The sequence below is a fragment of the Convolutriloba macropyga genome, chromosome 1 (genome assembly GCF_964194025.1).
Source record: "Convolutriloba macropyga chromosome 1, txConMacr16.3, whole genome shotgun sequence".
NCBI classification, from domain to species: Eukaryota; Metazoa; Xenacoelomorpha; order Acoela; family Convolutidae; genus Convolutriloba; species Convolutriloba macropyga.
The window spans coordinates 29,127,708-29,142,224 of NC_134468.1; the positions used below are offsets into that span (position 1 = coordinate 29,127,708).

At 34.2% G+C, this 14,517-nt stretch overlaps 1 protein-coding gene across 1 annotated transcript in view; it reads right to left on the bottom strand.

Moving 5' to 3' along the window:
* LOC142337663 (uncharacterized) overlaps positions 1-14,517 on the bottom strand; it is a 454,746-nt gene that overhangs the window by 261,377 nt on the left and 178,852 nt on the right. The window lies entirely within an intron of this gene.

The window sequence follows — 14,517 nt, forward strand, 5'->3', positions numbered from 1 at the left end:
GAAGTCAGAAAACATTAGCTACAAGCAAAAAAACAACAAATATCACCATGCCTCATTGGATGGCATATGAGATCTGTAATTTTTGAGATTAAGAGACAACACAGCAAAAAACAATCAACTGATAACTTTTTTGAAGAACAATTGTGCACTGCCAACTTTAGGTAAATTTTTATGTAACCTCAGCTTCGGATTCTCGGATTGAGCATGTGGGGCAAGCACCACAAACGGGCCCGGAACAATTCTAAGCAAATGTATGGAAAATTTGTTAACAGAATGTCCAATTTTGATTGAACTTAAATTAATTTTGTCTTTCAAAACCATAAAACGTACATTTTTTCTGGACAATCTTCTCTAGAATTTTAGAATTCAAAAAGAGAATAATTGAACTTTCGAATAGAGAACAATTGAAGTATCGAACATGAAACAGTAGGAAAGTGAAAACAAAATTCAGAAATTTTTGGCCAAATTCCTTTCTGAATTTTTTGCACAAAAAAGGTGTGAAGAAGTCCCTCTTGACCAAGGAGAGACAGCAAAACAGTTTTATGGACCAAAAAAAAAAATTTCGAAATTTTTCCAAAAACCCAATTTTAGCTTCAAAAACTCAAAACTGAGTATCAATTCCTGAAAAAATTAATTAACGATATCGCTTTCTAAATAACGAGGGCTTGCTATCAGTTTTTTCATTACAAAATAGTGTTTTCGGAATATCTTGAAAATGAGAAAAATTCAGGAAAAACTTTCCTTGGTAAAGACCCAATAATTTTTAATGACAGACAAATTTGCTTTCCTAAACGTGACACAGAAATTAGTGGTTTCCGAGAAAAAAAAGCATGATTTCAGAGGCGTTGATAATGAAAAAAAAATGAAATATTTCAAAATTTTCACTTTTCATCCTCTTGATTATCCTGAACGTAGTGGTTGGTCGCCTAGTAGTGACAAGTGTTCCCACATTTGGAGCAAAATTTGATTTCCCAAATAGACAAAAATTCACCTTTTTTGAGAAACTGTAATTTGACCCGTTCACGCTCACTTTTTGCCCAAAAAGTACAAGGAGAAAATGGGCAAAAAAATCACTACGTGACTTTGTTCCCCTAGCATGTGCAAAAATGTGGGAGAATCGCTTTAATAGTTTCCGAGAACGTCGCTTTTCAAAATTCCTATCAATGTATTTTATTTAGAGATCGACAGGGCCCGTGAATAGATGCACGGCCACTAAGCTCACTTATGGCTACCAGAATGTTGATGGTACCTGTCATTCATGAGACTAAGTGATGCGACGAAAAAGCATGCATCAGGAACTTCGAAGCCTTGCCAGAAAATTATTTAAAGAATCGGAATCTAAAAAATTGTACTAATTACTTCAGTAAATTCCAGTTGAATGAACATTTTGACGGATCCAAGAAACCCAAAGAAAATTTTATCAACTTCCTAGATCGTTCCATAATCTACTTTCTCAGCTGGTAAGCAGTAAGATTATTTTGCCTATATTAAGGTACTCTTAGTTTCGTTCTTATTTCGTCTGACAAGTCTTTGGTTTTATTGAAACATGGATAAATTGGGGAAAATTAAAATGTTTTCAAAAACAGTGACGTTACGGGCAAAAAAAAACAAACCACTACCATAATATTATCTTAAATCTATCGAACTGTTGGAGGCAATAAAGCAGATTTCAATTACTGAAACAACTACGGAAAAAAAATGTCGAAATTAATAAATAAGGGTTAGTTGTAACAAAACATTAGCTACAATCAAAAAAACTAAACAAATATTAACATGCCTCGTTGGATGACATATGAGACATGTAATAGTTGAGATTAGGAGACAACAAAACAAAACACAACCAACTGATAACTTTTTGAAGAACAATTGTTTAAGTCAAAGAACCATCAGCTAAGAAGGTGCTAAAGCCGCGAACCAAGTTCACTTGAGTCTGCCAGAATGTGGATGGTACCTGTCAATTATAAGACTAAGTGATCCGACAAGAAACAATCAGCAAAACAGGAAAAACCCATTTAAAATTTCTTCGAAATCAAATCAAACCCCTAATTATCAGTTGAAATAATAAACTAGGTTGACCGACGACTCCATGGAAAGCCAATGGGACCTGTCACTACAGATACTAGGCCATAAGACATACAGAGGAACAAAAATTTTGTCAAAACCGAAGGAAACTGAAAAAAAAACTTAATAAAAACAGTGAACAAGTAATTAAAACCCTAAGCTTTCAACTTGACATATTAAATGAGTTCATTTGGGCGTGGTTATTGAGCCTATGCAAATTTTTAATGCAAATTAGTAATCATACAACAAAAAGAATATTGCAAATGGTTAAAACTCAATAAATCAAAATTTAAAAAATACAGAGTATTAGTTGTAATAGTAATAACCCAAAAAATTGAAAACGTGGAAACGTTTAACCCAATGTTTCAGTAAAGACCAACGTGAGCTGCCATTAGTGACACTAAGCTGCCATTTGAGCTGCCATTAGTAACTTCCCAACCTCAAAAATAGTTTATGAAATTACAGTGATAAAGATATAAAAAGCAGCTAAAACCATTAAACAGGTTATAGTGTCGCATTAGAAAATCTATGTGACGTGTCATGTGACAAATAGTAAGTGATAAGGCAAACAAAGAGCAGCAAAAAAATAAAAACCCTTAGTTGACCCTTGGGGGTTTCAAACCCTTGAACCTATGCGCCATTAAATTAAATGTATCACTTTCAGTAGCATTCCAAAACAAACCAATATGCGCGTACACAAAAACCTCGCTTTTGAAAACCCAAAATCTTGTTCCGACACAATCTCTTCACTTCAAAATCAAAATGATTATTAATTTTGGCACGAAATTGACCCAGACGACATTAAAAACCTATAAGAAAACTATACCAACCGTCTAATAGCCGCTAAGAAACTGCAGGTCTCAGCGTATTAAATACAAACCACGAACTATTTTGCTGGTATCATCATTTAAAACTCACTATCTATAAATAAAAGCTCATATAAGAAGACGCAGTCGGCAATAACAGTTCACGGAATATAATGGTTAACATCGAATAATGAATTCTATTTATTTTATATTATACTCATTATCTTGAACAAAGACAAAGATTCAAAAATTAATTTTAAAATTTCGGAGAACACGATAAATTAGAAACTGCTAAAATTAGCTGGAATTAAAATTCATTCATAAACAATCTCATTTTAAATTAGCATTTTTAGTTTAATATATCTCACTTATCATCATCAGTGAAGTCAATATGTTTTTTGGAAAATAAAAAAGATTATTCAATATTTGAAAGCACCGGCCAACAAATAGATCACGCCTAATCATTATTAAACAGTAATGCATAGTTTGTGAATTAGATGAACAACTACAAATGATGCGGATTATCACCCCAAAAATAATATCTCATGCATGTTATTCGCCCCTAAAAAGCTCATATTCAAAATGCTTAAGAGCATTCGCGAAAAGTCTCGCTATGAAGTTGTTTTTAACATGTTCTTACCTAAGACTGGTCATTCTATTACACGCGCACTTATAGCCATAGCATGAAGATCATTCAGTCTTAAACTACCCCTAGTCACAGCCGCCATCAGCAGTTCGAAAATCAAGCACAATTGCTATCTCAGGCACATAATCAGATGATGACACAAATTGATCTATTACAAATGATTGATCACTTAACATTGCTTGGTTAATAAATGTCTGTTAAGAGTTGGCGAATCGCACCAATAAAATGGCAGTTCTTTTGCGTTGTTACAGTTCCTCTTAACTAGATGGCCATCGAAATCCAAATGACGTTCTAGCTTGCAGACAAACGGAGTCAACAGTTATTCACCAAGAAATGGTGCAACAAAACTAAAGTAATTTTAAAAGTGCACCAATTTTAGAACTTTCTCAGACTACGAACAAGTCAAAATTTTGAGCTCAAGGGTACGACTACAATTTTGATCAGATTTTGTTTTCACCAAAATGATTTCACCAAAATTATTTCCCCAAAATTATGGGTCCAATTTGTGCACAACAATTTGGTACGACTGGTGCATAAATGGTAAATAATGTTTTAGAGGTGAAAATAACACCTGGGACTCAAGTCATTGCTTGTCCAGTGACCATTCTTGTTACGCTCAAAAATCTTCTCTCACCACGAGTACAACGCATAGCCCGTCTTTCCCCACAATCAGTTTAGCAGGGCTTTGCCTTACCCAATCTGCCTACCTAAACGCAAGCACCTCGAGTAAAAACAACGGTAGCCAACAGATATTCCATCTCAGAACGTCGCTTTCAATAGAGCAAAATCGAGTGATAACTCTTCCTACAAAGCCTCCAGTTCAACGGCCGTGGGCTGCGAAACAGTATCTGATAGGTAAGAGGAAGCTATATCCTTTGCTACCTCTACAGGTGGATGTATTGACGACACTGTGAAACCTGTTCTCCAGGACAATTTGATTTGCTTTAATGACAAGATGCAAGTGATTTATGAATTTCATTGTTCTCAGACGTCTTATATTAGATACAAAAAACTAGGTTGACAGCTAAAATAAAAAATAAACGCTTATCCGTTTGTTTTTGATATAGTTTTTGACAATAACTCCGTTCTTTGCAAGCTGTCTTGCTGAGTAGTAGCTCTTTAAATACAGACTGAGCAGCATGGGCGGAGATTTAAACTAGCCAAGAGAAGTCAAACCGATTCCCGCTAAAGGTCAATAGAACGGCTGATGTACATAAAAAACAAAATTTTGTCCGACAACGTAAAAAAATGTAGAAAAAGTTTTGACCTACGATTAAAACAGGTTTCCTTGAAATAGACCATGAAATAGGTCGAATGAATAGATTTGGGAAAAAATTAGAAAAAATCTGATCAAAAACACGAGAAAACATTTAAAAAGTTAAATCGCAGCATGTGAACGAAACACTATTGGGAAATCGAATCACCGCTTTATCAGTACACATAAAAAAATAAAAATCAAAACAGCAAAACACCTATATGCTTGTTTCAAATAGTGTTTCGATGTGATCCAAATGGTCACGCCAATTTAACCAGCTAAAAAACATCCTGATCCGGAAGACTATTGATTAAACTCAACACTAGACTTAAACCACTGCAGCTGCTTACCCAACAGAATAATGAAATCCATTACACGATTCAAATGGAAACAAAAGCTTGCATGGCCGATTGCCGGACAGAAAACATCATTGATTCCTATGACCGAGATTTGAAATGAATCAAGAACAGAGTGAAATGGGTTTTTTTTTAAAAAAAAGACAAACCTACCCGTTACTTTTGTTGAAGTTCCACTGATTAATTTTGTTGTTAGAAGAACTTCCCTTTCTTACTGAGTGGATCGGTATCATTAGCAATGAGCATGACCTAGTTTCAAAGACATTTCAGAAAATGATTTCAGACAATTTTCAAGAAATTTTCAGAAAAAACTCCGGCCTTTATGGGTTTATACCGTTTCCATTTCTGATTTTGTCCTCTGCTAGTGACTCTTCACTTTAAATCAACTGCTTTCTAAAAGCACTTCGAGCAGGATGATGGAGGAAAGAAATTAGGGTTGAGAAGTCACGAAGATTTCACGCTACACGCTAAATGTCGAAATAGCAGTAAAATTTAGTAAAGCACAAAGACTACTTTCACGAAGTACACCAAAAAACAGGCACTTAGTAATAGCCGGCTTAAAAACGATGGCGACAAATACGAATGCACAAAAAAAACAAAAAATGAAACCCCATGCTTTTTGATGCTCATTAAGTTTCGACTACAAAACTTCTTTTGATGACAAGATGTTAATGATCTGTGTAATTTATTATTGTTCTTTGCAGTCCAATATAAGATACAAAAAATTTCTTGACCACTGAAAAACGATTACACTCTTCACATATTCAATGAATTTGGCGAGACGGAGCTGTATCTGAATTTGATCACGGCATGGATGAGTTGTTCACTGCATGACCTGGACATAATAGAGAACGACGACAGTGTTGAAATATAGTTATCCCGTTTGCTTTTGATTTAGTTTTTGACATTTACTCCGTCCTTTGCTTGTTTCTTGTTGAGCAGCAGCTCTTCAAGGATTTTGTTTTAAGAAACGATTTCGCCAAAATGATAAGTACAATTTGTGCACAACAATTTGGTACGAGTGGTGCATAAATGGTAAATAATGTTTCAGTTGTGAATCTAACATCTGGGTCTCAAATCATTGCTTGTCCAGTGACCATTCTTGTTACGCTCAAACATCTTCTCTCACCACGAGTACAAGGCATAGCACGTCTTTCCCCACAATCAGTTTAGCAGGGCTTTGCCTTACCCAATCTGCCTACCTAAACGCAAGCACCTCGAGTAAAAACAACGGTAGCCAACAGATATTCAATCTCAGAACGTCGCTTTCAATAGAGCAAAATCGAGTGATAACTCTTCCTACAAAGCCTCCAGTTCAACGGCCGTGGGCTGCGAAACAGTATCTGATAGGTAAGAGGAAGCTATATCCTTTGCTACCTCTACAGGTGGATGTATTCACGACACTGTGAAACCTGTTCTTCAGGACAATTTGATTTGCTTTAATGACAAGATGCAAGTGATTTATGAATTTCATTGTTCTCAGAGGTCTTATATTAGATACAAAAAACTAGGTTGACAGCTAAAATAAAAAATATACGCTTATCCGTTTGTTTTTGATATAGTTTTTGACAATAACTCCGTTCTTTGCAAGCTGTCTTGCTGAGTAGTAGCTCCTTAAATACAGACTGAGCAGCATGGGCGGAGATTTAAACTAGCCAAGAGAAGTCAAACCGATTCCCGCTAAATGTTAATAGAACGGCTGATGTACATAAAAAAAAACAAAATTTTGTCCAACAACGTAAAAAAATGTAGAAAAAGTTTTGACCTACGATTAAAACAGCTTTCCTTGAAATAGACCATGAAATAGGTCGAATGAACAGATTTGGGAAAAAATTAGAAAAAATCTGATCAAAAACACGAGAAAACATTTAAAAAGTTAAATCGCAGCATGTGAACGAAACACTATTGGGAAATCGAATCACCGCTTTATCAGTACACATAAAAATAAAAAAAATCAAAACAGCAAAACACCTATATGCTTGTTTCAAATAGTGTTTCGATGTGATCCAAATGGTCACGCCAATTTAACCAGCTAAAAAACATCCTGATCCGGAAGACTATTGATTAAACTCAGAGGAACACTAGACTTAAACCACTGCAGCTGCTTACCCAACAGAATAATGAAAGCCATTACACGATTCAAATGGAAACAAAAGCTTGCATGGCCGATTGCCGGACAGAAAACATCATTGATTCCTATGACCGAGATTTGAAATGAATCAAGAACAGAGTGAAATGGGTTTTTTTTTAAAAAAAAAAGACAAACCTACCCGTTACTTTTGTTGAAGTTCCACTGATTACTTTTGTTGTTAGAAGAACTTCCCTTTCTTACTGAGTGGATCGCTATCATTAGCAATGAGCATGACCTAGTTTCAAAGACATTTCAGAAAATGATTTCAGACAATTTTCAAGAAAATTTCAGAAAAAACTCCGGCCTTTATGGGTTTATACCGTTTCCATTTCTGATTTTGTCCTCTGCTAGTGACTCTTCACTTTAAATCAACTGCTTTCTAAAAGCACTTCGAGCAGGATGATGGAGGAAAGAAATTAGGGTTGAGAAGTCACGAAGATTTCACGCTACACGCTAAATGTCGAAATAGCAGTAAAATTTAGTAAAGCACAAAGACTACTTTCACGAAGTACACCAAAAAACAGGCACTTAGTAATAGCCGGCTTAAAAACGATGGCGACAAATACGAATGCACAAAAAAAACAAAAAATGAAACCCCATGCTTTTTGATGCTCATTAAGTTTCGACTACAAAACTTCTTTTGATGACAAGATGTTAATGATCTGTGTAATTTATTATTGTTCTTTGCAGTCCAATATAAGATACAAAAAATTTCTTGACCACTGAAAAACGATTACACTCTTCACATATTCAATGAATTTGGCGAGACGGAGCTGTATCTGAATTTGATCACGGCATGGATGAGTTGTTCACTGCATGACCTGGACATAATAGAGAACGACGACAGTGTTGAAATATAGTTATCCCGTTTGCTTTTGATTTAGTTTTTGACATTTACTCCGTCCTTTGCTTGTTTCTTGTTGAGCAGCAGCTCTTCAAGGATTTTGTTTTAAGAAACGATTTCGCCAAAATGATAAGTACAATTTGTGCACAACAATTTGGTACGAGTGGTGCATAAATGGTAAATAATGTTTCAGTTGTGAATCTAACATCTGGGTCTCAAATCATTGCTTGTCCACTGGCCATGCTTCTTACACTCACATCTTATCTCACGACGAGTAAAACGCATAGCACTTCTTTCCCTACATGCTTTGCCTTATTCAATCTGCCTATCTAACCGCAAGCACGTCGAGTAAAAACAACGGTAAACAACAGATGCTCAACCTCAGAACGTCGTTTTCAACCGAGACAATCGAGGGATAACTCTACTTACAAAGCCTCCAGTTCAATGGCCGCGGGCTGCGAAACAGTATATGATAGGTAAGAGCGCTCTTTTAACGCAGGTTGTCGGAAGCTATATCCTTTGCTACCTCTACAGGTGGCAGTATTGAGGACAATGAAGACGTATGAACGTACATCATAAACAAAATTTTGTCCACAACGTAAAAAAAATGTAGAACAAGTCTTGACCTACGACTAAAACAGCTTTCCTTGAAATAGACTATGAAATAAGTCGAATGAATAGATTTGGAAAAAATTTTAAAAAATCTGATCAAAAACACGAGAAAACATTTAAAAAAGTCAAATCGCAGCACGTGAACGAAACACTATTGGGAAATAGTATTTTGGTTCTAACACCGTTTTAACAGTACACAAAAATTAAATTAAAATATTATCAACCATAAAATTATCCATATGCTTGCTTATTTAATTAATTTCGAGATGATCAAAATCGTCACTCCAATTTGACCAGCTAAAAACATCCTGATCCAGAAAACTCCTCATTAAATTACGTAAGAAAGATAAACAGATTGAACACCAGTCCCTTAATAGACCACTAAACTTTTGATTCGATTAGGAGTCATTTTTAACCAAAAATTAACAGTACACAAAAATTAAATTAAAATATTATAAACCATAAAATTATCCATATGCTTGCTTCAATTAATTTTCGAGATGATCAAAATCGTCACTCCAATTTGACCAGCTAAAAACATCCTGATCTGGAAAACTCCTGATTAAATTACGTAAGAAAGATAAACAGATTGAACATCAGTCCTTTAATAGACCACTAAGCTTCTGGTTAGATTAGGACTGTCATTTTTATGAGACACAAACGCTCTATAAGGAAAAAAACTAATGGAGTTTTTTCAAAATTAATATTCGAATTAAAAAAAACTCAAGACTCTAATACTCAAGAATTATGGCATATACGTTTGGGACTACTTAGATGCACACTATTGACCTTTAACTAGTTAATGCTCATAAAACTTAAAGTTCATTAAGCGAGTTCAGAAGTCATGTTTCGAGTGAGGTAAGTCACGCAATTGACCTAAAAGCAGAACAAATGACGTCACGCACACAAATTTTAACCGCAAAGCAGAAATCACTGAAATTGAAAAATTCAATTCCAAGAAGTCAGTTCGCAAGAATCATCGATGGAGACGTCTAATTAAAACAAACATAGCATAATAGGTCTGAAATACATGCCAAAGAATTGAATGAAAAACAACTAATGTACCTGACCTGTAGATCAATTGAACAATCTCCGCCAAAAAGACAATCTCAAAAGTTAAGAAAGTAAAATAATCAAACAAACTAAACAAAAATATTATTGCTAAAATTCGTGAAGCTTTTAACCTGAAGGCCAAACATGATACAATTCAATATAATCATTAACTCACGCACACGACATGAAACAAATTTATTATCCGGGCAGATAAATTCGAGAAATATGACAAATGCTTCAAAAAGAACTGAGAAGTGCAACACTTAAAAAAAAGTTTCAAACTTTTGCGAAAGAAAGTTCAAAACCATTTTTTGTTATGTGGTATTTCCATGTAATCCATCTCATCTGCAAAAACTAAAAAAGTTTCGTTGGCCAGTAAAGATCGTTAAACTCAGGAAACGACAAAAAATTCAAAGAAACTTGCAAAAATTTGTGATATTAATATCTTCAGAACCATTTCATTCTCTCCAGAGACTATCAAGTATCTCTAATTTCAAACGTTAAATAGTTAAAGAAATGGCTCAAAAAGATCAATAAATTTGAAACATAATAATTTTCAGAAATATTGAAAAAATTTAAATTTTGTTAGAAAATTGCTTACACTCGTGTTATTAATATATTAATTACCATTCCATTACATCTATCGCAACTATGCAGTAACCTATTATCAAGCCACGGAGGACGTTCCCTGATACCTAGGGCTGAAAAACTAAAAAGAATGATAAATTTTCAAAATAAATTTGCGTGTTTATGTTTAGAGTACCAAAAGACGTAGCTCATAAAATGGTTAAACATGTAATTCTTTCTTGCATAAGATCTTCATCAACTTTTACAAATCTCAATTTTAGACTGGCCCAACAACGGTTAAAATACGAAAAAAGCGAAAAAAAATGCAACATTTTGGGCTCAAAAACTCCTAAAAATGACCTTTTAACCTTAAATACGGCCTTCCCAGTAGCTTCACCATTCTAAACACTTGAACGACTACTAACTGCGGCTAAGCACCTCTATTGAAAATTGATGCCCGCTGAGCTTCACCTGTTAATCCCGTTTTGAAAGCTCAAAGCCATGAAAAAAGGTGTGAAAACATATTACAAAAAAAAACATAGCCGGAAGAATTCCGGAAACAACTCGAAGCAGAAAATTGCCCATACTTATGACAAAACAACTAGAACAACTATTATGAATACTGAACCTCCACAAATGCCATAAAAAATTTAAGAAAGAATAGAAACGGCATTCAAAAACAAATTGAACAAAAAAAAACTAGAAAAACTTAATGAGTTATTTTTTAATAGTACAAGGAAATATAAAGACGAGTAAAGTTTGTTTGCAATTAGATCAATGAAAATCTCGCACAACCATGGGCAAGTCAATATAGGCTAGGAAACTTGTAAAAAGATTTGAAAAAAAAATGCAAAAAAATTAATAAAAATGGTTTAAAATTTTTCAATTTTTCTGTCAATTTTCCTAGGAAAAAAATAATTTATACGAATAAAACTTTTGTCAATTGGTACCTGAACATTTAAGTAACAAGCTTCTATTCAAATTCCACTCAAAGCTTAAAAACAAAAAACAGGCAAAAAAGTTAAATTTCGTCTGAAAATCAGCAAAATTGATCAAAAACCTCCAAATTAGCATTAAACTCAAATTAAATACTTGAAACCTTCAATTACTATCAAAACAAACCTAAAACTAGAAAAATATCATAACCAAACGTCATAACTATCAAAAGTTGCAAAAAACTGCTTTCCAATGCCGCACGTGAACAAAAAATTTTTGCTCGCTTAGAGAAAATTTTTTCACACATGAGCGGTATGTGTGAAAATTTTTTGCTCTCAAAAACAGCGGTATGAACAAAAACCACTCTCTTTTCACTCCGCTCTTCACTTTTGTTCAGCACCAAAATCACTCCAAATTTTTCACGCGTTTCATTTCCCGCTTCAAAAATCACTCAAATAAAATTGATTTAAAACATATCCGGAAGAATTCCGGATACGACTCGAAGGAGAAAAATGCCCATACTTATGACTAAACAACTAGAACAACAATTGTGAACCCTGACCTTCCACAAATGCCATAAAAAATTTAAGGAAGAATAGAAACGGCATTCAAAAACAAATTGAACAAAAAAACTAGAAAAATTTATTGAGTTTTTTTTAATAGTACAAGGAAACATAAAGCCCAATAAAATTCCTTTGCAATTAGAGCAATGAAAAGCTCGCAAAACAATGGGCAAGTCATAATAGGCTAGGAAAATTGTCTAAGATTTAAAAAAACTGAAATAAAAAATAAGAAAAAATGGTTTAAAATTTCTCAATTTTTCTGTCAATTTTCCTTAAAAAAATGGTTCATACCAAGAAAGCTTTAGCCAATTGGTATCTGAATACTCCTTAAGTAACAGGCTTCTAATCAAATTCCCTTTAAAGCATTAAAACATAAAAAACAGGCAAAAAATCATTAAATTTCGCCTAAAAAACAGCAAAAACTGATCAAAAACCTCCAAATAAGCATCAAACTCAATTTAACTGGTTGAAACCTTCAATTCCTATCAAAACAAGCCTATAAATATTACAATATCATAATCAGACCTCATAACCATCAAAATTTGCATAAAACTGCTTTTAAAAAGGCGCACGTGAACAAAAAAATTTCGCTCGCTTAGAGAAAATTTTCTCACACATCAATTTCTCGCTCTCTCAAAATCAGCGGTATGAACAAAAACCACTCTCTTTTCGCTCCGCTTTTCACTTTTGTTCAGCACCAAAATCACTCCAACATTTTTCACGCGTTTCATTTCCCGCTTCAAAATTCACTCCAATAAAATTGATTAAAAAAAAGGACTTCTCCAATACTCCTCTTCGAGTCGTAAAAAGGCAGAGCACCAATACAGTCCAATTCTTGGACTGTAAAAAAACACGATGTCCCCAATAATAGCCGGCTGAGAAGCTGAGGCGGCTATTAATTAGATCGCCATAACTCTTCTTCGAGTCTTAAAAAATTGTCTGAATTATAATAGAAGCGCACGAATAGGCGGCTTGGAAAATAACGCGGCTACTAATCACCTGTTCATATATTTTGCTGAAGTTGCTAAATGAAGATATATCTAACTTAGGTAATTTAAATTATGGCAAGTAAATTATACATTTCCTTGTTATACATCACACAATAAAAGATTAATTTTCCAAGTGCGTTCCAATTACTACATTACAAACTTATTAAGAAATAAATCTGCCTCCTGCTTTTTGTGCGGTGCCTATTTATTACTTCACGGGTTCTTTAATTAGTATTGATCAAAATTGACCAACTCTTAGATATCAAAATAGAGTTTGTATCGGATCATAAGACAATAATCCGTCCATCGAGGATGATATCATTTCTGGTGTGAGATATGGCGTCTAAGGAAGAGTAAACTGAGTTTTTATTTAAGCAACGTCCTTCAGAGCTTATGAGCTGCTGATGCCGATTACAAAAGGACCGCTGACGTATGCCGGCCGGTCGAGCTTATCTCAACAACGAAATTCACGTCATAATTTGTAGCTGTTGCATTTCGATCAGTGATAAAAATACAAAACCTTTACCTGTAATGTACAAACATTTAAAACATAGCCGGCAGATTGCAGGAAAATAGCCGCGATAGACGCTTGTGGCGTTACATGAATTGAAACATCTAAAGAAATATAATAGACAGATCGAACACCAGTCCTTTAATAGCCCACTAGACTTTTTGGGTTAGCTTCGGACTGTCATTTTTATGAGACATATAACCTCTAAGGAGAAAGCCCTAATAGGGGTTTTCAAAACTAATATTCGAAATCAAAAACTCAAGACTAATAATCAAGAATTAGGGCATATATTTTTGGCAGTACTTAGATGCACACTATTGACCTTTAATTAGTAAATTGTCATAAAATTTTAAGTTCCATAAGTGAGTTCAGAAGTCATTTTTTTGAGTGAGGTAAGTCATTGAAAAAGTCAATTCCAAGAAGTGAGGGTAAGACGAAACAAAAATCTGTTAGACGAAGTAAAAAAACAGCAGGACAAGTCCTGACGTACAGTTCGAAGGAATTTCATTGACTAAACAAAAAACTAGACCAAGAACGGATTACGATTGAATTGGGAAAACCATTCCTAAAAATTCAGATAAAAAATAAATACAAACCAGAAAATCAATGTCAAAATGCCGCATGCGAACAAAAACCAATAGCGAGAAATGGAAACTTGGCTCAAACAAAAAAACTAGACCTAGAATGAACTGTGAATGCATTGGGAAAACCATTTAGAAAAAAATCAGATTAAAAAACATAAAATCAATGTCAAAATGCCGCTAGCGAGAACAAAAAATCACTAGCGAGAAATGTAAATTTGATTCTAACAAGAAACTAGGCCTAAAATGAACTATGAATGGATTGAGAAAAAACCATTTAAAAAAATGCGATCCAAAAAATTGAAAAAACAATAAAAACCAAAGTGAAATTGCCGCATGTGAACAAAAAAACGACTAGCGAGAAAGCGAATTTTTGATCAAACACCGTTTTCTCACTCTACTTTAAAATTAGAGCAAAAAATTTTGACGTCGCAAAACCACTCGCTTTTTCGCTCAATTTCCTGTTTCGGCGTGCCCAAATTCACTAATCCAATTTGAATTCAAAAATCATGAAAATATGTGAATATATCTTAAAAAACATAGCCGGAAGAATTCCGGAAACGACCCGAAGGAGAAAATTGCTCATAATTATGACTAAACAACTAG